General features: G+C 44.6%; 1 long non-coding RNA gene across 2 annotated transcripts in view; it reads left to right on the top strand.

The window, feature by feature from the left end:
- LOC141160869 (uncharacterized) overlaps nt 1–22,093 on the top strand; it is a 31,878-nt gene extending 9,785 nt beyond the window's left edge. For both annotated transcript variants that reach the window (XR_012250553.1, XR_012250552.1), the window contains exons 2-4: nt 10,534–10,659; nt 21,091–21,254; nt 21,382–22,093. This is a non-coding gene — a long non-coding RNA (uncharacterized lncRNA). The remainder of the gene's footprint in view (nt 1–10,533; nt 10,660–21,090; nt 21,255–21,381) is intronic.
- The last annotated feature ends 1,337 nt before the right edge of the window (nt 22,094–23,430 follow it).

Here is a 23,430-nt window from a genome sequence, read left to right as displayed (position 1 = left end):
AATTTCATTCTCCAGCAGGACTTGGCACCTGTCCACACTGCCAAAAGTACCAATACCTGGTTTACAAACAACAGTATCACTGTGCTTGATTGGCAGCAAACTCGCCTGACCTTAACCCCTTACAGAATCTATGGGGTATTGTCAAGAGGAAGATGAGATACACCAGACCCAACAATGCAGACGAGCTGAAGGCTGCTATCAAAGCAACCTGGGCTTCCATAACACCTCAGCAGTGCCACAGGCTGATCGCCTCCATGCCACATTGCCGCATTGATGCAGTAATTGATGCAAAAGGAGCCCCGACCAAGTATTGAGGGCATTTACTGAACATACATTTCAGTAGGCCAACATTTCGGATTTTAAAAACATTTTTCAAGCTGTTGTTATAAAGTATTCTAATTTACGGAGATAATGACTTTTGTGTTTTCATTGGCTGTAAGCCATAATCATCAACATTAACAGAAATAAACACTTGAAATAGATCACTCTGTTTGTAATGACTCTATAGAATATAGGAGTTTCACTTTTTGTATTGAAGAACTGAAATAAATTAACTTTTTGATGAAATTCTGATTTAGTTAGATGCACCTGACCTGTAGTTTTGCAGTGTCTGTTGCCGTTGGGAAATTTTTCAAACATATACCTCTGGTGTACACCCACTATCGGTGCCTCCATTGCCCATAGCCCATATGCTCCAATTGTAAAAAAAAACCCCATACCACACAGTTTATGTTTATTTTACTGGATGCCTCGGGATAGAATACTGCTGCAGCATTCTGTCCTGTAAAAAAATAAATGCTCCATTTGGATTTGTTAGGGTCTGTTACATATTTCCCATTTATGTGGTACAACACAAGTGCCATGCCACTGTGGCTCACTGCGCACCAACTTGATTGATGCTAAGCACTGACGTTACAGGCTGAACTGAAAAGTCTTCAGTCACTCCCTGTGAATGCAGACTGCACGATTCCCTTGTATTGTACTTCCGGGAGGGCGGTCACATAACTGCATATACTGTATGTGATTTGCATATTTGTTGTCACCTGCCAACTAGTCTTATCCAGCTTCTCTTAATAGAAGAAAATTGAGAGGAGCAGGGGGGAGTCTAGTCAGCATGTGACTGAGAGTGTGCAAATCACATCAATGCAGTCATATGACTGCCTATCTGCACAGAGTATACAGGGGAATCGAGATAGTGTGCGCATCACACACTGTCATGATTCGACAGTGTGCAGTCACATAGAGTGACTGCAGACTTGTAATTTCAGCGTGAACAACGCCTAGAAATGTTATTAACATACAGTGTAATGTAGAAGTTTGTAGTTGGTTCTGGTCCCTCCAGCCTTTCTCTTACTGGTTTAAAACAGCACTATTAGTATGGGTTCCAAAGGAACGAAACGGCCATTACTTCCGGCTATTCCGACAGATTATGCAGTGCTAATCAGGATGTGTATTCACTGTTACATAGTTACATAGTTTATAAGGCCGAAAAAAGACAAGCGTCCATCCAGTCAGCCTATTTCTTGTGCACTGCAGGTATTCCGCAGCGTTGATCCAGGGGAAGGCAAAAAAAAACCATACGGTATAGGCCAATTTACATCATTGAGGAAAAATTCACTTCCCGACACCAATCTGGCAGTCAGATTAAATCCCTGGATTAATTAACTATCACTAAGCATAAGATGTAATTTTATTGTTCTCAAGAAAGGCGTCCAGGCTTCTCTTGAACTCATTAAGTGAGTTGGACATCACCACTTCCTCTCCCAGAGAGTTCCAGAGTCTCACGGCTCTGACCGTAAAGAATCCCCTTCTATGCTGGTGCAGGAACCTCCTTTCCTCCAGACGCATAGTGTGCCCCCTTGTCTTTGTCACCATCCTTGGTATAAACAGGTCATGGGAGAGATCTCTGTACTGCCCCCTGATGTATTTATACATGTTTATGAGGTCTCCCCTAAGCCTTCTCTTTTCCAACGTAAATAGGCCTAATTTTGACAACCTCTCTGGGTATTCTAGTCCCTCCATTCCCTTTATTACCTTAGTCGCCCTCCTTTGTACCCTCTCTAGCTCCAATATGTCTTTCCTGAGCACCGGAGCCCAGAACTGTGCACAATATTCTAAGTGCGGCCTTACCAGCGCTTTATACAGAGGAAGAACAATGTTCTCATCATATGCCCCTATTCCTCTTCTGATGCATGCCATGACTCTATTTGCTTTCGCAGCTGCTGCCTGACACTGGGCACTCCAATTTAATTTGCTGTTAACCAAGACGCCCAGGTCCTTCTCCATGTCAGATTTCCCCAACGGTTTCCCATTTAATATGTATGGGAAACCGATCATTTCAGACAGCTGAAAATCTGATGAACTGTTAATTTATTGGTCATGTTTGAAATTTTGCATTGACACAAGATTGTTCTGACTGCCATATTTGTACTGCAATGATTTGATAAGAAATTGAAAACAATAAGTAATTAATATAGTGGGATGCATTTGGTTTTCTTTAGCTTGGGTGATACATTTCCACCTCAGTATTTATTTGCTTTGTTTTTTTGATAATTCACATTTACAGCAGATGAGAATTGTTAAACTTGTTCATTGCTTTGATAAAATAAGTATAAATGTAGCTGTAATGAAATCTCTCGAACATAGCAGAGCAGTGTGCATAGCGACAAAGCCAGTATGGAGGCACTGAGAGTCCCTCTGGGTACTCCATGTGTGCTGAATGGTGCATCTGTATTTTTTTTTCTGTTACTTTCATAGGGAATCAGATAGAAAAAAAGCTTTCATATGCCTTTAACACAATAGGACCCATACATTTAAAACAGTGTAGAATTATCGTTGTGTACAGCTGGGGATTTCGCTTTTCCCCTATACAAGGCTATTATAGGTCTATAGATGGTCATATCATTATGACAATCCTACGGAGCCATAATTGGCACAATGGTACATATGACAATCTGTTCCAACCAATGGAATATTTACTGCACCTGCTTAAATAATTGATTGATTATTTCTGTTGATTGCACATTACTGTACAGCTACATGCAGCGGCTGTCAGGTGGCCAAAAAGCTACCAACGACAGTTTTGACAGTTTTGTTTTGCAGATATTCAACAGTTTTATCCACAAAACCATCTGACCACAATCATTGAATACCACGTCAATTTGTGATAAATCCAGAAAGTACTCCAGACTTTGGTCACTTCACAGATGTCACAACAAATGTCATAACTTGAGGCCACGGTCACACGTTCAGTATTTGGTCAGTATTTTACTTCAGTATTTGTAAGCCAGAATCAGGAGTGGAACAATCAGAGGAAAAGTATAATAGAAACACGTCACCACTTCTGTATTTGTCTTACAATTACTGATGTAAAATACTGACCATATACTGAATGTGTGAACGTGGCTTTATTGCTGTGCTTGCTTTAGTTTAACCTCAGTTGGTCAATGCAAAGTGCAGTTTTTGCAAACGTTCCCATTCCAGCACCACATATTTGCATGTAACATGGTTCCTTCTCACAATATTTTGTTCTGTATTTTCAAATGCATGTAAAAAAAAGCCATGCTTTAAATGCCATTTTTTGCATGTACTTTTGCAGTCATTTTTTTTTTTTTTGTGATATTTAAATTGTTGTTTTTATTATTTATTTCTTTTTTAAATGTGGTGCTTTATTGTGTCCTATAGAGAACACTAGAAAAAAAAAATAGCCAGAGCATGTGACTCGCCCCCTGGGCCGTGGGGCACCCGGGACCGGGCTTCTGTGCGATGCTGGGGGTAGTAGTGGCAACCCGATCCCGTGGCTCAGGGTCGTCAGACCAAATGCTGTGGCAGTCTATTTATCAGTGTTTTGAATGTCCGACTACGCCACCCGTGGATTGGGTCAGGGATGACCGCCGCTGCAAGGCAGACCGCTGAGGCTGGTGTTGGTGTGCAGCACAGGGATAGGATAACTCCCCACGGGAATAGTGTAGCATAAGGGCAATGTAGGTGGATGCTGGGGGTCAGGGCCGGCGTCAGCACCCGGCGTACCCGGGCAAGTGCCGGGGCCCTGGAAAATCAGAGGGGCCCAGCCGCCCACTCACTGTCGGGGCCGGGCCCACACACCCGCCCGCCCACTCACTGTCGGGGCCGGGCTCACACACCCGCCCGCCCACTCACTGTCGGGGCCGGGCCCACACACCCACCCGCCCACTCACTGTCGGGGCCGGGCCCACACACCCACCCGCCCACTCACTGTCGGGGCCGGGCCCACACACCCACCCGCCCACTCACTGTCGGGGCCGGGCCCACACACCCACCCGCCCACTCACTGTCGGGGCCATGGCCGCATCTTCGGCACCTGTTCAGTGACGCAGGCGCTGCTTGATTGCCGGCACTCCCCCAGTCCCAGAAATGGCCGCGCGCTGTCAGGCTGTGTCTGCTAGTAATGACATGGCAGGGTCGACGGCACTGCACCTTTAATTTTGCTTGTGTGTCGCCCCTGCCGCGTCATTACTAGCAGACACAGTCGCACAGCGCGCAGCCATGTCTGGGGGAGTGCCATCAAACACCGTCGGAGCGGAGGTCCTGCACAGATGGGGGGGGAGCGGCCCGGACCCGACTGCAAGTGGGCCCCTCTGATGGTCCAGGGCCATGAAGTCTGTGACACGCCGGGGGCCCTGCACTGCCCCATACCTGAGGAGCTGCTGGACAGGACACTGGACCGGGGACAGGTGAGTGAGGCTTCCCCAATCCCCATATTAAAAATACTTGTAATGGGTCTGTGTGAGTGCATGTATGTGAATGTCAGTGTGTATGACTGTGTATATATATTTGTCTGTTTTATATATGTCTTTAAGAATTTGTGTAAAAATATGTGTTTGTCTGTATGTGTACATATCTGTGTACCGTGTGTGCATGTCTGCGTACCGTGTGTCTGCGTACCGTGTGTGCGCGTGTGTCTGCGTACCGTGTCTGCGTACCGTGTGTGCGTGCGCATGTCTGCATATGTGAAGGATGAGGTGGCAGGCTGGGCCCTGTGTACTATATATATATATTTCTTCGCCGTATCTGTGCATCATGAATCGTGTATGTGTTAAAAGGGCCCACTGAGACTCTTTCGCCCGGGGCCCAGAAAAACCTGGAGCCGGCCCTGCTGGGGGTGATGGTGCAGGCGCAGCATAAATCACACAGAGTCCAATGGTGCAGTTCAGGCCTTTTACTCACAGTTGATATCCAAGTCACCTCTGTCAGCAATGACTGCCCAAGCCGTGCTGCATCCACCAGATGAGGGGCTCAGTCAACCCCCAGGCAACTCAAGAGTGTGGCACAGGACCCCCTTCTATCCTTTCTCTGGCCTCTCGTGCCCCACCAGTGACCACGCTTCTGTCCGGCTGCCTCGGGCCTTCTCTGGTAAAACTTGGCGCCAGTTTCCCTGACCCTATGTGGTGCCTTCCTAGTGGGTGTAGCAAGGGGTCGCACCAATAAATGATCACGACCTGCGGTTCTTGGCTGAGGGATGATTTACCTCCACCAACTTGGGAATCCGGTACCCTTCCACGGCCTGACCCTTCACCCGATATAACGCGGGCTTGCAACGGTTGCTGTCCATTCTGCTTTCTTTGGGTCCCTTCTGCCTTCTTGTTTCTGGAGCCTTTCTACTCCTCTGTCTCTCCTCTTTCCTTCCTTCTCCTTCTCCTCTTCTCCTCTCTGGCCCCGGCCTTCTCTCCAGGCCTGCCTCGTGGAGCTGAGCTCAGGCTGAGCCACAGCTCCCTGTCAGCTCTGGCTGAACTTCTTCTGAGAACTGAACTCTCCCACTCTCCACTCTCTTCTGACTTAAGATGGCTCCCACCTTTTATCTACCTCTCTGTGTCTGAGCTCAGGTGACCTGCACCCAATGAGCTCCTTCCTATGCTCCAGAAACCGTCCCCTACTGCTCCTACATCACTGGGTTCTCTCCCCCCTCCCCACTCCAGCCAGGGACATGGTCAGTTGTGCCTGCATAAATGGGAGCACAGTCGAGCTGTCCCCCGGAAATGGGGTGAGTGTGTGTATGCAACTAACTGAGCCCTGGTCCACACTCCATCCTTACCTGGGAGTGGAATATCACACCTCTGGTTGAGGTGCAATACCCCTGTGGCAACCGAACCCTTGGGGCGTCACATCCCCCCCTGGTAAACCACAGCACGTCCTCGGGCTGGAACAAAGCAAAAGACCATTCAGAAACATGGAGTTTTTTTTAGAATGCATTCACATATAAGATTATAAACCATTATAACTCATCCCTTTATGGGAGGCAATTCTTCTCTTTTAACATTACTGGCACATTTTCTCTTTCAGCAGTTATTATAAGACTTTCTTCACATATATAAAACACTATAAAACTCTTTTCACTTTTATAACCACATCTGTCACATATAAAACATTTTTCTTGTAAACATTCTTCATGTAAAACTTTGGTTAACTGGTCACAGTGCGCTTTGCGACCAGGTGTCCATCTTTCTATTAAGTGCAAACACATAAACACAAACACGAGGGACCCGTTCATAGACCCTCAACGAAGGCCCTGGGGTGGCTGCAGGGTGTAGCTGATCCAGCTGCTGGACCTCGTCTTCAGCCACCTCTAACGGGTTTTTGTTCTGAGGTCAGTTGTTGTTGTGGTCTCTTATAAAACCAGTAGTGGGCACTTTAAGAAGTGCAATTATGTACAAGATTGACCGCTCCCAGTCCTCGGCGGATAGTTCAATAAGTTGGCTGCTCCCAGTCCTCAGCCGGTTTTAACTGACCCGATACCGGGCAACTCTCTGCAACAGTTCCTTCACCCTGACGGGCAACTATGTACATTGGTACGCTGCCACTCCTTAGTAGCGGTGTCCTCCCTGCGCACCTTCTTCCTCCTCGCCATATTCTTCAGACCCGTCCGGGTCCTCTGGGCAACAATACTCCTGGTACTGCTCCTCCACCCTCTGGATGTTAAGGGCGTACCACCACCGCAGACCTCTGTGTCTGGTGTAGAACACTCGATCTCCCGGGAATAAATCCCGCTTCGGGTGTCCTTCTGGCAGGTGACTCTCTACGTCCCTCCGGGTGACAAACACATCCGTGTCCGTCGTCGGGTCCTTGATGAAACCCCACCCCTCTTCTTGGTGGAATTTCACCACAGTCTCTATGATTCTGGGACTGCGTGCGGTTTGAGGGTCTCGTCTGGCGCGCATTTTCTGTTCCGCGCTCCGGGCCTGCAGCTGCTCATACCTCTGGCGCCGCACCCGTCTCTCCTTCTCCAACTGCGCCACCTGTCAGTGACAGAACTCCTGCCTGTGGGCTGCGGCCGCTCGCGTCTCCTGCGAGAACCCCATGAGGTCCTCACCGGCCTGGTCCCACTCGTACTGGACCTCTTCGAGCGGGAGCTGGAGGACATCAACGGGCTGTGGAGCAGGCAGGAGCAGACGAGGCAAGGCTCCGTCCTCTGCGGACAGGCCCACCCGAAGACAAGGGTGGACCCACCCCTCTGGTACGGGGACTGGCTCTCCATCCGGACCGGTCAGTTGGGCATACAGGTCCGCGCCCAGGGGTGGTGGTTTCGAGACCGGGGGCGCCAACGGGCGACAGGCGCTTGAGGGCACCAGGCCTTGCGACCGGGCCTGGAGTGGGCCGCTTCCTACTGCACCCAGGGTCAGGGGGCAAGACAGGGGGCGTGGTTCAGCGGCGGTCTTCGCGGCTTGCGGCCCAGGTGTTTGCGGCGGGAGCGTGGAAGCTGCAGCGGCTCCCGGGACTTCTGGCTCCGCGGTGGGATCCAGGGGTAAGGCTACGGCGTCAGGACCCTGGGCAGGGGCGTCCACCTTACCTGCCTCCGCGGCAGCGCTGTTCTCGGCCTCCGGTCTTCTCTCTCTGTCTTCGGGGGCAGGCGCACTGCCGGGTGCTGGCAGCGTCTCTTGCTGCTGGGTCGCGACCCGCCGGGCCATCTCCTCCCTCCATCCGTCGATGACTTCCCTCTGCGCTCGGACCATCCTCCTGTCCAGCTCCTCCAGCGCTGTCCGCAGGAACTCACGGTCTTCTGCGGGGAGCTGGGCCATCAGCTCCGTGAGGCTGTACGGGGACGCCTCGGCCTGCAGCAGGCTGCTTGCCAGGGTGCTGGAGTTGACGCTCCTCTCCATCTCCGGGTGTGATCTGGCGAGACTGATCCAAACCACACCCTGCCCCGCGGTTTTCTTCTCTTTCCGCCCCTGTTGGGGGTGGTCCCGGGGCAACCTGCTGACAATCACTCTCAGGGGCAGCCCCCCCACGTTGATGGACATCTCTACAGCCGCACTCATGGCTGTTGGGGGTGGGCTCCTTCTTTGGCGCCATTCTGGGACCTGGCCCACAATGGGAGGTGGCTTCCTGTTGTCTTTTGGCGTGCACATTATGGCGTCCGTTCTTCTGGGGCGGGCGCCATTTTCAATACAGTGAAACAGTCTCTTTTCAGGCACGCAATACCCGTTTGTGGCGGGTTGGTCACTATCCTGCCGACTACGCCAAAAGCTGACTCGCCCCCTGGGCCGTGGGGCACCCGGGACCGGGCTTCTGTGCGATGCTGGGGGTAGTAGTGGCAACCCAATCCCGTGGCTCAGGGTGGTCAGACCAAATGCTGTGGCAGTCTATTTATCAGTGTTTTGAATGTCCGACTACGCCATCCGTGGATTGGGTCAGGAATGACCGCCGCTGCAAGGCAGACCGCTGAGGCTGGTGTTGGTGTGCAGCACAGGGATAGGATAACTCCCCATGGGAATAGTGTAGCATAAGGGCAATGTAGGTGGATGCTGGGGGTGATGGTGCAGGCGCAGCATAAATCACACAGAGTCCAATGGTGCAGTTCAGGCCTTTTACTCACAGTTGATATCCAAGTCACCTCTGTCAGCAATGACTGCCCAAGCCGTGCTGCATCCACCAGATGAGGGGCTCAGTCAACCCCCAGGCAACTCAAGAGTGTGGCACAGGACCCCCTTCTATCCTTTCTCTGGCCTCTCGTGCCCCACCAGTGACCACGCTTCTGTCCGGCTGCCTCGGGCCTTCTCTGGTAAAACTTGGCGCCAGTTTCCCTGACCCTATGTGGTGCCTTCCTAGCGGGTGTAGCAAGGGGTCGCACCAATAAATGATCACGACCTGCAGTTCTTGGCTGAGGGATGATTTACCTCCACCAACTTGGGAATCCGGTACCCTTCCACGGCCTGACCCTTCACCCGATATAACACGGGCTTGCAACGGTTGCTGTCCGTTCTGCTCTCTTAGGGTCCCTTCTGCCTTCTTGTTTCTGGAGCCTTTCTACTCCTTTGTCTCTCCTCTTTCCTTCCTTCTCCTTCTCCTCTTCTCCTCTCTGGCCCCGGCCTACTCTCCAGGCCTGCCTCGTGGAGCTAAGCTCAGGCTGAGCCACAGCTCCCTGTCAGCTCTGGCTGAACTACTTCTGAGAACTGAACTCTCCCACTCTCCACTCTCTTCTGACTTAAGATGGCTCCCACCTTTTATCTACCTCTCTGTGTCTGAGCTCAGGTGACCTGCACCCAATGAGCTCTTTCCTATGCTCCAGAAACCGTCCCCTACTGCTCCTACATCACTGGGTTCTTTCCCCCCTCCCCACTCCAGCCAGGGACATGGTCAGTTGTGCCTGCATAAATGGGAGCACAGTCGAGCTGTCCCCCGGAAATGGGGTGAGTGTGTGTATGCAGCTAACTGAGCCCTGGTTCACACTCCATCCTTACCTGGGAGTGGAATATCACACCTCTGGTTGAGGTGCAATACCCCTGTGGCAACCGAACCCTCGGGGCGCCACACATGCTGTGTTTAAAAAAAATGCCACAAAACAAAAATGCTGTGTATATATACATTTGACAACATCTGCAAGGAGTTTGCATGTTCTCCGCTTGTTTACGTGGATTTCCTCCGGGTTCTCCGGTTTCCTCCCACACTCCAAAGACATACTGATAGGGAATTTAGATTGTGAGCCCCAATGGGGGTAGTGATGATAATGTCTGTAAAGCGCTGTTGAATTAATGGCGCTTTATAAGTGAGTGAAATAAATAAATAAATAATGTAATATAGACTTTCAAGTAACATCTTTGAAAAAAAAAGCTGCTAAAGTGGTAAAAAAATGCATAAAAAATCCACAACAAAATGCTATGTGTCATTCCTAATTTGCAGATTGAATAAATATTAGATTGTTGTAAAACTAACTACATTAAATCTTAATGTCTTTGCTCTTTATTAGTGGAGTAAACTATCTACTTTTCTGAAAAATCCATTTATTTACCTATACTATCCAGTAAAGGGTTCAAATAAAAAGAATAAACAAACAGCATTCATGCCATTTCCCTTCATTACAGAATAAATCTCTTTTCATTGCACAAATCAGGCAATAAGCTCTGTTCATCTGTTACAGTCTCAGGTGAAGCTGAAGCATAGGGAACTCAGGTAGAGTAATAATAATCATTAGCTTTGGACACCAGAAAATCATAAAATGTCTCATAAATGAAAGCTGCAATTTCCCCAATTTTATAAATTGATTTATTTTTCACCCCACAGGATACAACATAACGGTATGAACTGATCTTATTTCAACTATTTCTAACTCTGGAGACTGTCCAAGATCCGCTTCATGTATCGGTAAACTGAGGATAATGCCACAACCATGAAAGAAATAATTTACAGGTAAACAATGTCAAAAGCAAATTGGATGCTACTTGTATAAATTGACTTTGAGAAAATGTCACAGGACACTTACAGCTTTACCCTAAACTCAAGCTGTAATTATATAGATTTGTTTGTAGAAACAGAAACTGAAGTTTTTGGTCCCCAATATAAAATTTATAAAGGGCCCCCAACTATCACACATTGTTTATATTACCAGCTTCATATGGGTTGACGAGATTTTTCCCAAAAATAACATAATACATTATTAAAGTGGCTCCCAGAATAAGGTTTTTTTTTCAATTGGACTTAATGCTCAGTGCTCATTTCCATCTTTTAGTCTGTCTGGCAGTTTTCTCCCTTGGTGCGGTACAGAAACTCCAGAGGAAAACTGATAACATAACTGATCCTACAAATTTTTATGGGATCGTTTCCTTTCATCAGTTGTTTCACTGGATTGGTTTTAGAGCCAGATCAGAAAACGCTACAGGCTGTGTTTTCTGATCCAGACCGATGCACAAGTTTGGCATTGGTTGTGTTTGGCTCAGGAATAAAACAACTAATCAAACAGAAGTTATATATGGAAACTCAACCTTGCTCAATGCTACTTGTAATGATAATCATTTTGTAGCCTCAACTATCTGCATAATGAATCCACTTAAAGGGACACTGTCAGCACAGAATGACTGTTCAATCTAAGTTCCGCCGCTCATTGCTTCATGGCGGAGCCAATCATTTAAATACATCTTCCCACCTGCTTGTTTTTCCTCCATCTCCACCATCTGCTTATTTGATTGACAGCTCTGGCTTAATAGAACCAGAGAAGGGTGGAGATGGGTGGAAAGCAAGCAGGCGGGAAGGTGTATATAAATGTTTTGCCACACCATTATGTTATGGATCAAGCACCTGTACTTGGTTTGAACAGTCATTCTGGGCTGAGAGAGTCCCTTTAAAGGGCTCGCTCATTACACTATATTTTCCAGCCGAGTGCGATCCGAGAAAACATTGGATAGCACACGGACCTATGTTCTTCTATGGGTCCATTGTGTTAGTGGACTGAGCAGGTAAGAATCCTATGACCCCTGCAGTAACCTGTTGAAATGTATTTAATATTTAACCCCATAGCGCTCAATGACGGACACTGCACGGTATGAGCGGGTGTAAGTTACCGCTCCTTGCCGTGCAGTGTCCGTCATAGCTTTAAACTGGCACAGCGTGTAAACACGCTCTGCCAGTTCAGTGCCGACAGCTGTCTGTGACAGCTGAGCGGCACGAGAAGGGGTGCAGGGACCCATGCTGTCGGTCCCTGCACCCAGATCGCTGCGATCGGTCAGTCAATCTGACTGACCGATCACAGCATGATGGAGCAGGAGAGGCTGAAATTTCAGCCTCTCCTGCCCCGATCAGTGCCGGAGCTTAGCGCTGCCAGTGGCTGAGCTCCGCCACTAAACAGCAAGGAGCGGTGTCAGCGCCGCCCCTGGCTGTTAACCCCCTGAATGCTGCGATTGAGCCCAAGGCGAGTTCAGGAGGCAGGCAGAGGGCTGGGAGCTCTCTCTGCCTTCAGGTCGGCGCCCCCGTGACATCATTGCGGGGGCCCGACCATTGCCATGGTGACCGGTTGTTCATGACGACCACCAGGTCACCAAGCTACTGAAAGCTCCTGAGACCACTGCACAGCATAGTCTCAGGAGCTTTCAATAGAGGTATAATATATTGCAAAGCTAGTGCATTGCAATACATTATATCTATGAAAAAAGTGAAAGTCCCATAGTGGGACTAAGTAAAAAAGTAAAAAAAAATAAATAAAAAAATGGTAAAAATCTAAAAAAATATATACATATTACCCTAATAAATACAGATTTATAGGTAAAAATAAACAATAGAGTACACATATTTGGTGTCACCGCGTCCGGAACGACCCGATCTATAAACGTGTCACACTAGTTAACCCCTTCAGTGAACAGCATAAAAATAAAAAAAAATAAAAACATTAGAAACTATGACTTTTCATCATACGGCTGGAAAAAAGTGGAATAAAACGCAATCAAAAAGACGGATGAAAATAAAAATGGTACCGCTGAAAACGTCATCTTGTCCTGCAAAAATCAAGCCGCCATACAGCTCCATCATCCGAAAAATTAAAAAGTTACAGCGCTCAGAATAAATCGATGCAAAGATAATTATTTTTTCTATGAAAGTTTTATTGGCGTGCACTAATTATTCCAGCAAATTTTGAATTCAAAAAGGCAAATGGCGCTCCTTCCCTTCTGAACCCTGCCATGTGCCCAAACAGTGGTTTTCTGCCACATATAGGGTTGTCGGCGTGCTCAGGAGAAATCGAACAACAACTTTTGGGGTCCATTTTCTCCTGTTACCCTTGTGAAAATAAAAAATTGGGGGCTAAAAGAAAATTTTTGTGATATTTTTTTTTTTTTTTTTTCTTCTTCACGTCTTTATGTTATAAACTTCTGTGAAGCACCTGGGGGTTCAAAGTGCTCATCACACATCTAGATAAGTTCATTGAGGGGTCTAGTTTCCAAAATGGGGTCACTTGTGGGGGGGTTTCCACTGTTTAGGTACATCAGGGACTCTCCAAACACAACATGGTGTTTGCTGATTATTCCAGCAAATTTTGAATTCAAAAAGTAAAATGGCGCTCCTTCAATTCCGAACCCTGCCATGCGCCCAAACAGTAGTTTTCCGCCACATATTTGGTATCAGCATGTCCAAGAGAAATTGCACAATACATTTTTGGGTCCATTTTTATCTGTTACCCCTTGTGAAAATAAAAAAATTTGGTCTAAATTTAATATTTTGTGAAAAATAGTTAAATGTTACTTTTTTTTTCTTCCTCATTGCTTCAGTTCCTGTGAAGCACCTGAAGGGTTAATAAACTTCTTGAATGTGGTTTTGAGTTCCTTGAGGGGTGCAGTTTTTAGAATGGTGTCACTTTTGGGTATTTTCTGTCATATAGACACCTCAAAGTGACTTCAAATGTGATGTGGTCCCTAAAAAAATGGTTTTGTAAATTTTGTTGGAAAAATGAGAAATCGCTGGTCAACTTTTAACCCTTATAGCTCCATAACAAAAAAAAAAAATTTGGTTCCAAAATTGTGCTGATGTAAAGTAGACATGTCGGAAATGTTATTTATTAACTATTTTGTGTGACATATCTCTCTGATTTCAGGGCATAACAATTCAAAGTTTGAAAATTGCAAAATTGTAAAAATTTTCGACAAATTTCTGTTTATTTTACAAATAAACGCAAGTCATATCAAATAAATTTTTACCACTATCATGAAGTGCAATATGTCACTAAAAAAACGGTCTCAGAATCAGGGGGATCCGTTGAAGCGTTGCAGAGGTATTACCGCACAAAGTGACAGTGGTTAGAATTGAAAAAATTGGCCCGGACATTAACGTACAAAGTGGCTCGGTCCTTAAGGGGTTAAGATGATCATAAAGCAATAGAGAATGGCTTTAGATTGAGAGTTTGTAGGTCAACTGACCTGAGCAGCAGGATGGGTGTATTTTGATGTACATATTAGTTCCAGATTGCTCACCAGTTTAGCATTCAGGTTATAGTGACTAAGAAATAATTTGCAATTCACGTATGGCAAGTTTATAAAAAATACCTACCTATTCAGAAAATAGAGAAAAGGAAATAAAGTCACAGTCCTTTTTGGAGTCACTTTACTTTAGTTTTTGTCCAGGGTTGGAAAAAAAGCAACGAATGCTTTCTTCTAAAAAGAGCACCACATACTCAACCACAGGTTGTATATGTTTTTACATTTCATGTACATGTTTTATCCGTATTTGTTATGGATAGAAGACATACCCATTGTAGTCTCCGGGTATGTTCACCTGTCAATTTTTTTGTGTGGACTGATTGCAAAAAAAAAAAAAAAAAAAAAAGTGAAATATGTATTTTATGTTTGTTTTCTGTATCTAAAATGCTAATTCAAGTGAACAGGTGCATAAAAAAGGCAAGCACTCAGATGCCATCCGTATGCCATCCGAGTGCAATCCGTTTTTTACAGTCTGATAAGTCAGAGAAGCTTAGATTTTTTTTTTTTTTACATATGTGAAAAACGGATGTCACATTAAGGCTAGGATCAGACAATTGTAGATTCTCTCATCCAAGAGCGTTCGTTCAATTATGCTAATGGAACTCTGATCAAACTCTGATAAGAGTGTCAGTATAGTGTGATCTGATTCTCTCAGATGCGAGAATCGGAACACACTGTGAGGAGAAGATGGGGGCAAAATTTCTCCATCTCCTCCATTTTGTGAGTCTGCGGAAATTGAACTGCAATTGGATGTTATCCAAGTGCAGTCCGATGATTTCCATGCACCCATAAACTTGAAAGAGCTTGTCTTTTCCTATTTATGTGTCAAATCGTAGCATGCTGTGATTTTTTTCTCATGCAGAATCGGTAAGAAAAAAAACATTAATCAGTTCTGCCCCATTACATATCATGTATGCAAAAAAAAAACAAAACAAAATGTGTGTCTGAATGAGGCCTTTTTCATTCCATTGGCACAACACAACCCATTGACAAGTGTAGAAGTGTTTCTGGAACAAAGTAGTGGTGCTCTCTAAGGGCAGGTGCAGACAACCGTGTATTCTCTGATCCAAGTGAATCGGGTCAGTTATGCTAATCACACTCTGATGAAACTCTGATCAAAGTTTGACCAGAGTGTGAGCATAGTGTATGCTGATTTATTTTCTCACATGAGAAGATGGAGAAAAAAATGTCTCCATCTTCTCCATTCTGTCAATTTGTGGAAATTGGACTGCACTCAGATGTCATCTGAGTGCAGTCCGATAGTTTCCTCAGACTTATTGACTTGCATGGCTGAGTGCAATTTGAATATCGAATCAAACTTGGGCATGCAGCGAGGAAAAAAATCTGATATGTGCACGGCCCCATAGAATAACATTGGTTCCAGTGTGATTCGATGTTTTGTCGGATCGCACTCAGACCGAAAATTCGGCCATGTGCACGAGCCCTAACTCTGTACACGAGCCCTATCTCTGTACAATCCCTTTAAATTCGCAGAATATAACGGTATCTGGATTCAGCTGATGGCACCTGCATTGCTCAGATTTTAGAATGTCCCCCTTGATAATAATGTGACACTAGACTAATATATAATTTTTTTTTTTGCGATTTAACAAGAGATCTGTTCTTATAGTCTGTACATATTTGTACCATCTTTGGTGTAACTAGTTGGTGTTATCTGTGGATAAATATATTCCAGTACTGAGAGTACATACTGTAAGTATTCATGCTATTAAAAATTTTTTAAAAAATAATTATGCCCCCAAAAGCCTGTTGGAAACAATCAGACACTTTGTTACATTTTCTAACCTTTATATTAAACATCATAATAGAAATGTCAATGGGAACACCATGGTCCTTGACTTGCTGTATGTCAGTGTTTAAAGAAACCCCAAGTCATTCTCAATTGTTGGAGCTAAACTGGTGGGAGGGAGTGTGGCAGGTTTTCCACAGGACATTTGTGCTTGAGGTTATTTAAGGTAAAATATCACCGCAGCCAGACAAATTGCCATTTTGTGAATTTTCCATTGCAGTTTTTTTTTCCTGCAGCTTTTTTAGGTTTTTGTATTTTTTTAGAATGACAATATCCTCCAGATTCTGTATTATTTCTGGTGTTATTCTTCATATTGATTTAATTAGCATGTAAAAAAACAAACAAATGCTGTTTTTTACATGTGATAGAAACGATTTGCTTAGACATTCCTAAGAACATTTTATTAATCGGTTTCTGTAAATTAATCTTTCTTTCTTCACTACTGATATATTTAGCACTCTGTTAACATTTCTTTAACACGTTTAATATGTGCTGGAAAATCTTTAGCCATTTGTCTGTCCAAGGCCACGTTCACATGTTTAGTATTTGGTTAGTATTTTAAATCGGTATTTTTAGGCCACGGCCCCACTATCAGTATTCGGTCAGTATTTTTTCTCAGGAGTGGGAGCCAAAACCAGGAGTGGGTGATAAATACAGAAGTGGTGACGTGTTTCTATTATACCCTTTCTCTGATTGTTCCACTCCAGGTTTTAGCTTACAAATACTGATCTATAATACTGACCAAATACTGAATGTGTGAACATGGCCTAAAGCTTTGAGTCTATTTCTCTGTTCTTTTCAGGCAGAAATCTGAGGTAAAAAATTGAGTTTTCCCAGGCACCCCTATAGCTTTGTCACCAGCTATAGCTTTTATTTTACTAGATGACGATATATCTTTTCCAAAAAATCCTTACAATCAAATAAAAATAAGTGCACTAAAACTGGATGTAACACAATGTAACAAAATGTTATTTCTTTGTCAAAAAATGTTCTTACTACACTGTAAATACTGGGCCCAGTGTGAATTATGTGGCAATAGCACTAGGCCTCATTTATCAACTGTGATAAGGAAAACTGTATTTGTTGCCCATAGCAACCAATGAGAGCTCAGCTTTCATTTCTGAAACTGCTCAACTAAAATGAAAGCTGTGCTGTGATTGGTTGGTTCCCAGGAGCAACACACCCACAGTTTTTCCTTTAGACTCTACTGATAAATCTTCCATGATATGTTGATATTTGACTACATTTAGCTGAATGTAAAGCTCTATAGTACACAATTGTACGCTGTGTAGTTGTAAATTGTAATCAAAGTAAGGTTTTTGGCAGTGACTGACTTGATAGAGAAATGTATATATATATTTACTTGTTTATATAGCGCCATTAATTTCCACAGCACTCTATAGATATCATGATCTCTGTCCCCATTGGGGCTCACAATCTAAATTCCCTATCAGTATATCTTCAGAGTGTAGAGGAAACCCACATAAACATGGGGAGAACATATCATACAAACTCCTTGCAGATGTTGTCCTTGGTGGGATTTGAACCCAGGACCCCAGCGCTGCAAAGCAACAGTGCTAACCACTGAGCCACCGTGTACAGAGCTAACCACTAAGTCACTGTGCTGCCCTGTTAAAACACTAGTTAGGCTGCGTGCCCACGATGCGTTTTTGCTGCGGAATTTCTGCTGCGGAAACGCTTGAAAAACGCTTGGTAATACGTGCCCCATGGTCCCCAATGACAATCCGCATGCTGTGCACATGCTGTGGAATTTTCTGCAGCGGATTTTATGTGCGCGGAAAAATCCGCAGCATGTCCATTATTTGTGCGTTTACACATGCGGAATTGCCTACTCAATGCATTAGAAAAACGCATGGCAATTCCGCACGTACAAAACGCGTCAAAAACGCGTGTGAAATTCTGCATGCGTTTTTACTGGCAAGGACATGCAGAAATGAAGCGGAAATTTTCCACTTCATTTCTGCATCGTGGGCACATAGCCTTATGGCATCTATTTGGTGCATAGTTGTCTATTGACCCTCACAGTATGTCGCAGGATCTTACAGCACCTTATTTATGAAATCCGGTGTAGATGTAAAGTAGAATAACTACCAATAGGAAGTGATCTGATTCTATTTTGTCTTTAGTAGTTTACCCTCTTCCAAGCCCTTAGGGGCCCCGATGATCCCCCGCTGTGTAAGAATACAGTAATATTATATATGGTGAATTATAGGTGAGGGGCCCCGTTAACAGTTTAATTTTTTAACCCTGGAGCTTAAAGTTATTTCTTTGAATGAAAGAATAAGTGCTGTTTCAGATGTCAGTGATCTTTGAAATCTAGAAATATATGAAGCGGTCATGCTCGGGATGGGGAGACACACAGCCAGTCCATGCATTGCGATCCAAAATTGTACATTCACACTGAAGGCATCAAAACTATGAATTAACACATGTGGAATTATATACTTATCAAAAAAGTGTGAAACAACTGAAAATATGTCTTATATTCTAGGTTCTTCAAAGTAGCCACCTTTTGCTTTGATGACTGCTTTGCACACTCTTGGCATTCTCTTGATGAGCTTCAAGAGGTAGTCACCGGAAATGGTCTTCCAACAATCTTGAAGGAGTTCCCAGAGATGCTTAGCACTTGTTGGCCCTTTTGTCTTCACTCTGTGGTCCAGCTCATCCCAAACCATCTCGATTGGGTTCAGGTCTGGTGACTGTGGAGGCCAGGTCATCTGGCATAGCACCCCATCACTCTCCCTCTTGGTCAGATAGCCCTTACACAGCGTGGAGGTGTGTTTGGGGTCATTGTCGTGTTGATAAATGATGGTCCAACTAAATGAAAACTGAATGGAATAGCATGCCGCTGCAAGATGCTGTGGTAGCCATGCTGGTTCACTATGCCTTCAATTTTGAATAAAGCCCCAACAGTGTCACCAGCAAAGCATCCCCACACCATCACACCTCCTCCTCCATGTTTCAAAGTGGAAACCAAGCATGTAGAGTCCATCCGTTCACCTTTTCTGCATCGCAAAAAGACACGGTCGTTGGAACCAAAGATCTCAAATTTAGACTCATCAGAGCAAAGCACAGATTTCCACTGGTCTAATGTCCATTCCTTGTGTTCTTTAGCCCAAACAAGTCTCTTCTGTTTGTTGCCTGTCCTTAGTAGTGGTTTCCTAGCAGCTATTTTACCATGAAGGCCTGCTGCACAAAGACTCCTCTTAACAGTTGTTGTAGAGATGTGTCTGCTGCTAGAACTCTGTGTGGCATTGACCTGGTCTCTAATCTGAGCTGCTGTTAACCTGCGATTTCTGATGCTCGTGACTCGGATAAACTTATCCTCAGAAGCAGAGCTGACTCTTGGTCTTCCTTTCCTGGGGCAGTCCTCATGTAAGCCAGTTTCTTTGTAGCGCTTGATGGTTTTTGCAACTGCACTTGGGGACACTTTCAAAGTTTGCCCAATTTTTCGGACTGACTGACCTTCATTTCTTAAAGTAATGATGGCCACTCGTTTTTCTTTACTTAGCTGCTTTTTTCTTGCCATAATACAAATTCTAACAGTCTATTCAGTAGGACTATCAGCTGTGTATCCACCAGACTTCTGCACAACACAACTGATGGTCCCAACCTCATTTATAAGGCAAGAAATCCCACTTATTAAACCTGACAGGGCACACCTGTGAAGTGAAAACCATTTCCGGTGACTACCTCTTGAAGCTCATCAAGAGAATGCCAAGAGTGTGCAAAGCAGTCATCAAAGCAAAAGGTGGCTACTTTGAAGAACCTAGAATATAAGACATATTATCAATTGTTTCACACTTTTTTGTTAAGTATATAATTCCACATGTGTTAATTCATAGTTTTGATGCCTTCAGTGTGAATGTACAATTTTCATAGTCATGAAAATACAGAAAAATCTTTCATTGAGAAGGTGTGTCCAAACTTTTGGTCTTATATATATATATATATATATATATATATATATATATATATAATACACACACACACACACACACACACACTATCTATATGCTATGCATATCTTAAAGATAAAATTTGCAGAAATGAAGATACCTTTTTAAATTTGTCCAGGTAATCGCTTTATGTATATGCTGCAATTGTGGATGTGATATACCGGTATGTGGATCTACAACAAGGCATTTTACATGGTTTACACCATACTTGCATCTGTGCTGATTATTAATGACAATATTCACTGCTGAGTGCAATCTTCCATTCACTGTGGTAAATGTGCAGGTGATTGGAAGCCCTCATGTAGATTCTCGAAAACAGGCCATGTGTAAAGGCAAAATCAGTGTATCCTGATTATGTTAATACATATTTACCTTCCACATCGATCCTACAGTTTCCAGTGACTGCTGCTTACCAGTAAGTATGGGTTTACTCTCACCTGTAACTTGATCCATTAAGCTTCGTTCAGTATCATCCAGCAGCTGTGAATAGGTTATTACCGTTATTTTATGTATTGTATATCAGGCATTATCAATGCTGAGACCAAGCGACCTCATTCAGACGTCCGTGAATCACGTACATGTCTATCTGTGTTTTTCATGGATAGAACGTGCACCCATTATAATCTAGAGAGCTGTTCACATGTCTGTGTCTATTTGCGTACCAATGCTTCTGCAAAAAATCACGGAGACATGTCTGTTTTGGATCCTAGTCATTTATCAAAATTACCCATACAAGTCTATGGCTTTGTGAAAATCACAGACAGCATCATTGTCCCGTCTGTAATTAATACTGTAATAGATAGGAAAAGCTTTACAGATTGTTTTGTTCCTACGTGAAAAATCACTGATGAAACACTAATGGTAAAAACTGGAACATTGACCAAAAATTGGATCAAAAACAATGAAGAAGAACAGTCTATAATTTTACATACAAGTAAAATCACGGACATCTGAAGGAGGCCTTAGGGTATGATTGCTTCTGTAGTTGTAGAAATTTTAATGAACAATAGGTTAAAGTTCTGGTTGGCAAATGTAATATCTTTACAAGTGCTGCAATTTTACTTAAAGGTCTGTTGGTTCCCATTCACATTAGGTTCATGCTGGAGGACCTTACGTCTCATAAGTTCATCAAGACATGGAACAACTGGATGAGCTTCCCAGACTCTGCTAAATTCTATTCTCTTGTTCTGCAGCAGAAGCTGCCACTTCATTTTCAGATGTCCTATAAACAGCACAGTTGAATAACATTGGTGTGAGGTCAGTTTTTCAACAGGATCTGGCGACGATCTAATGTGGGTGGGGGCCTTCCAACTCTTCACCACTGGGGGAAAGAGAAAGCTCGAGCATATTGAATAAAAAATTCCATTTCCTTTTGTTTCTGCAGGAGATAAGCCACTGCCATAGGTGAGAGCCCATCATGGAGATCTATGAGAAGTGTTGTCAAAGACACCTTAAAGGCATATTCCTGCCTCTCCTCTCTGACACAGAGAATACAGTTTGTGAATGGAGCGGTCATATGGACTGTCATTTGTCCTTTTAGAATTTGATTTCCTTACAAAAAGATTTACTAATCACATTTAGCCAAAATTCTGGCGCACATGTGCTACATTTCTATAGCGTTTAAGTCACCTTTTGTGCCTTACTACATAAAGAGTGTGGCATACAATATGCAACATCGCAATAACATTTTAGCATTGTTCTAAAGTTAGCCAACCAAGGTGTGTAAAGATGCATTATCTTATCATCCAGCATAGGCTACTGGGATAAACTTAGCGCATCTAGGCTAATTCTAAGCTCTCTAAATTTAAGACAGTATTAACAAATATTAGCATGCTTATTTTTGTAAGTTCTATGTGTAAAGATCATATTCTGTTCATAACATCAAAGCAGATTTCTAAATGTATTTACACTAGTTTTGAGGTGTTCATACTTTGAGAAATATGACTTTGAGGCTTGGTGTTTGAAGTTCCAATGCCACTTTTCCTGACAAGGCAAAATATCAGGAATAGTCTGAAACGATCTATGAAGATCTATACTATTTGAATGTCTATAGTACCACCAGCTATTTCATACCTTAAAGAGACCTCTCACCATTTTAGCACTGTGATGAAAGCCGGCCGGTGGGTGCAGCTCTCTGGCGCCCCCTTACCTCTCAGGTCAGTCAAGGTACTGCACCTAGAGAAAGTAGTGCCAGGTAGCTGCAACCAGCGCAGGGAACACGGTAGTGTGTTATCCCTTCAACGTCACTAAACCGTAACGTCACTACACAGCACAACTCGCTAGCGCCCTCTTAGCCTCAGGTCAGTCAAGGAACTGCACCTAGGATAAGCGGTCGCCAGGGAGACTGTCCTGTAACCTACTGGGTATCGGGGCCCTCTGTAGTGAGGGCGGTATATATATCTTCCTTGGCCGCGCCAGGAATATATATATCTGAACCTCCGACCGTCACTACCAGCCTTCCCCAATCCCCAGTTGGTATGCTGCCACCAGTCCCTATTTTAGATATACGCCCAGTCCGTGAATGGGCCTATATCGGGTCAGGAACCAACCCTGGGTAGCGTTTTTGGCTTGAGCCGAGCTCACACGGACGTGCGTTCGTTATGCAGAATAAAAGGCAGGCCCACAATTACTTGAGGTAATTGATTATAATAATACACTAGATACACGATATACAACTAAATATACACAGGTATAAGGTCAGGCTAAACTATACAACAATGGAATACAACACACAGAATCACCACAGCATATCAGTTACCGGTTTCTTGATTTTCTTGTGACGCAGGGAGAGGATTCTGCGATCGCAGGCACGGTTCTTTGTTACAGGCTGAGGCCTACCACCGCATGGTCAAACTGCTCCTCCCCTTGGTGGCCTCAGCTGGTGCTCAGATGTTCAGCACACCACTCTTGGGTCAAGACTGACTTGTCTCTTGTCTGTCCTGCTATCTTACCTGCCCCGTCCCGCCCACTGCTGGTGAGGTCAGCTGGCTCAGTCTCCACCCTCAGGTCTAACTTCGATCAGAAGCCCAAATTCTAAGGAACCCAATAACTTCTTCTGGGATGGTCTCAGGATACCCACAGGGGTTCCCACGGATTCGGGCCGCCGTAACCGACCTTTTGATATCAATTATGATACCATACGGTCCTCAGGAATGGCTCAGCGCTATATCTTGGCTTCCAGAGCACGTACAAACGTCTACCGCGGAGGCTTGTGTGCGCAATGGCTCCGGGACGCCGTGATATTTTTTATTGGCCCATCCCATGCAACATGCGTGTACTTTTCATGTTTCTATATCTTATGCCTCCATGCTTGTGACAGACAAAGAAACTAGTCCTATGGGACAAATGGTCAGGTACAGATAGACGAAGCACCCCCCCCTGCTGGCTGTGTTTCCTCTCGAAGTCTTTGAAGCTCCTAGCATTCAAGTGTTAA

The sequence above is a fragment of the Phyllobates terribilis genome, unplaced genomic scaffold (assembly GCF_046119375.1).
Source record: "Phyllobates terribilis strain yellow unplaced genomic scaffold, ASM4611937v1 Scaffold_9__5_contigs__length_417890890, whole genome shotgun sequence".
NCBI classification, from domain to species: domain Eukaryota; kingdom Metazoa; phylum Chordata; class Amphibia; order Anura; family Dendrobatidae; genus Phyllobates; species Phyllobates terribilis.
Note: the sequence above shows the minus strand (reverse complement) of the source record. Positions and strands in the feature narration are given on the sequence as shown.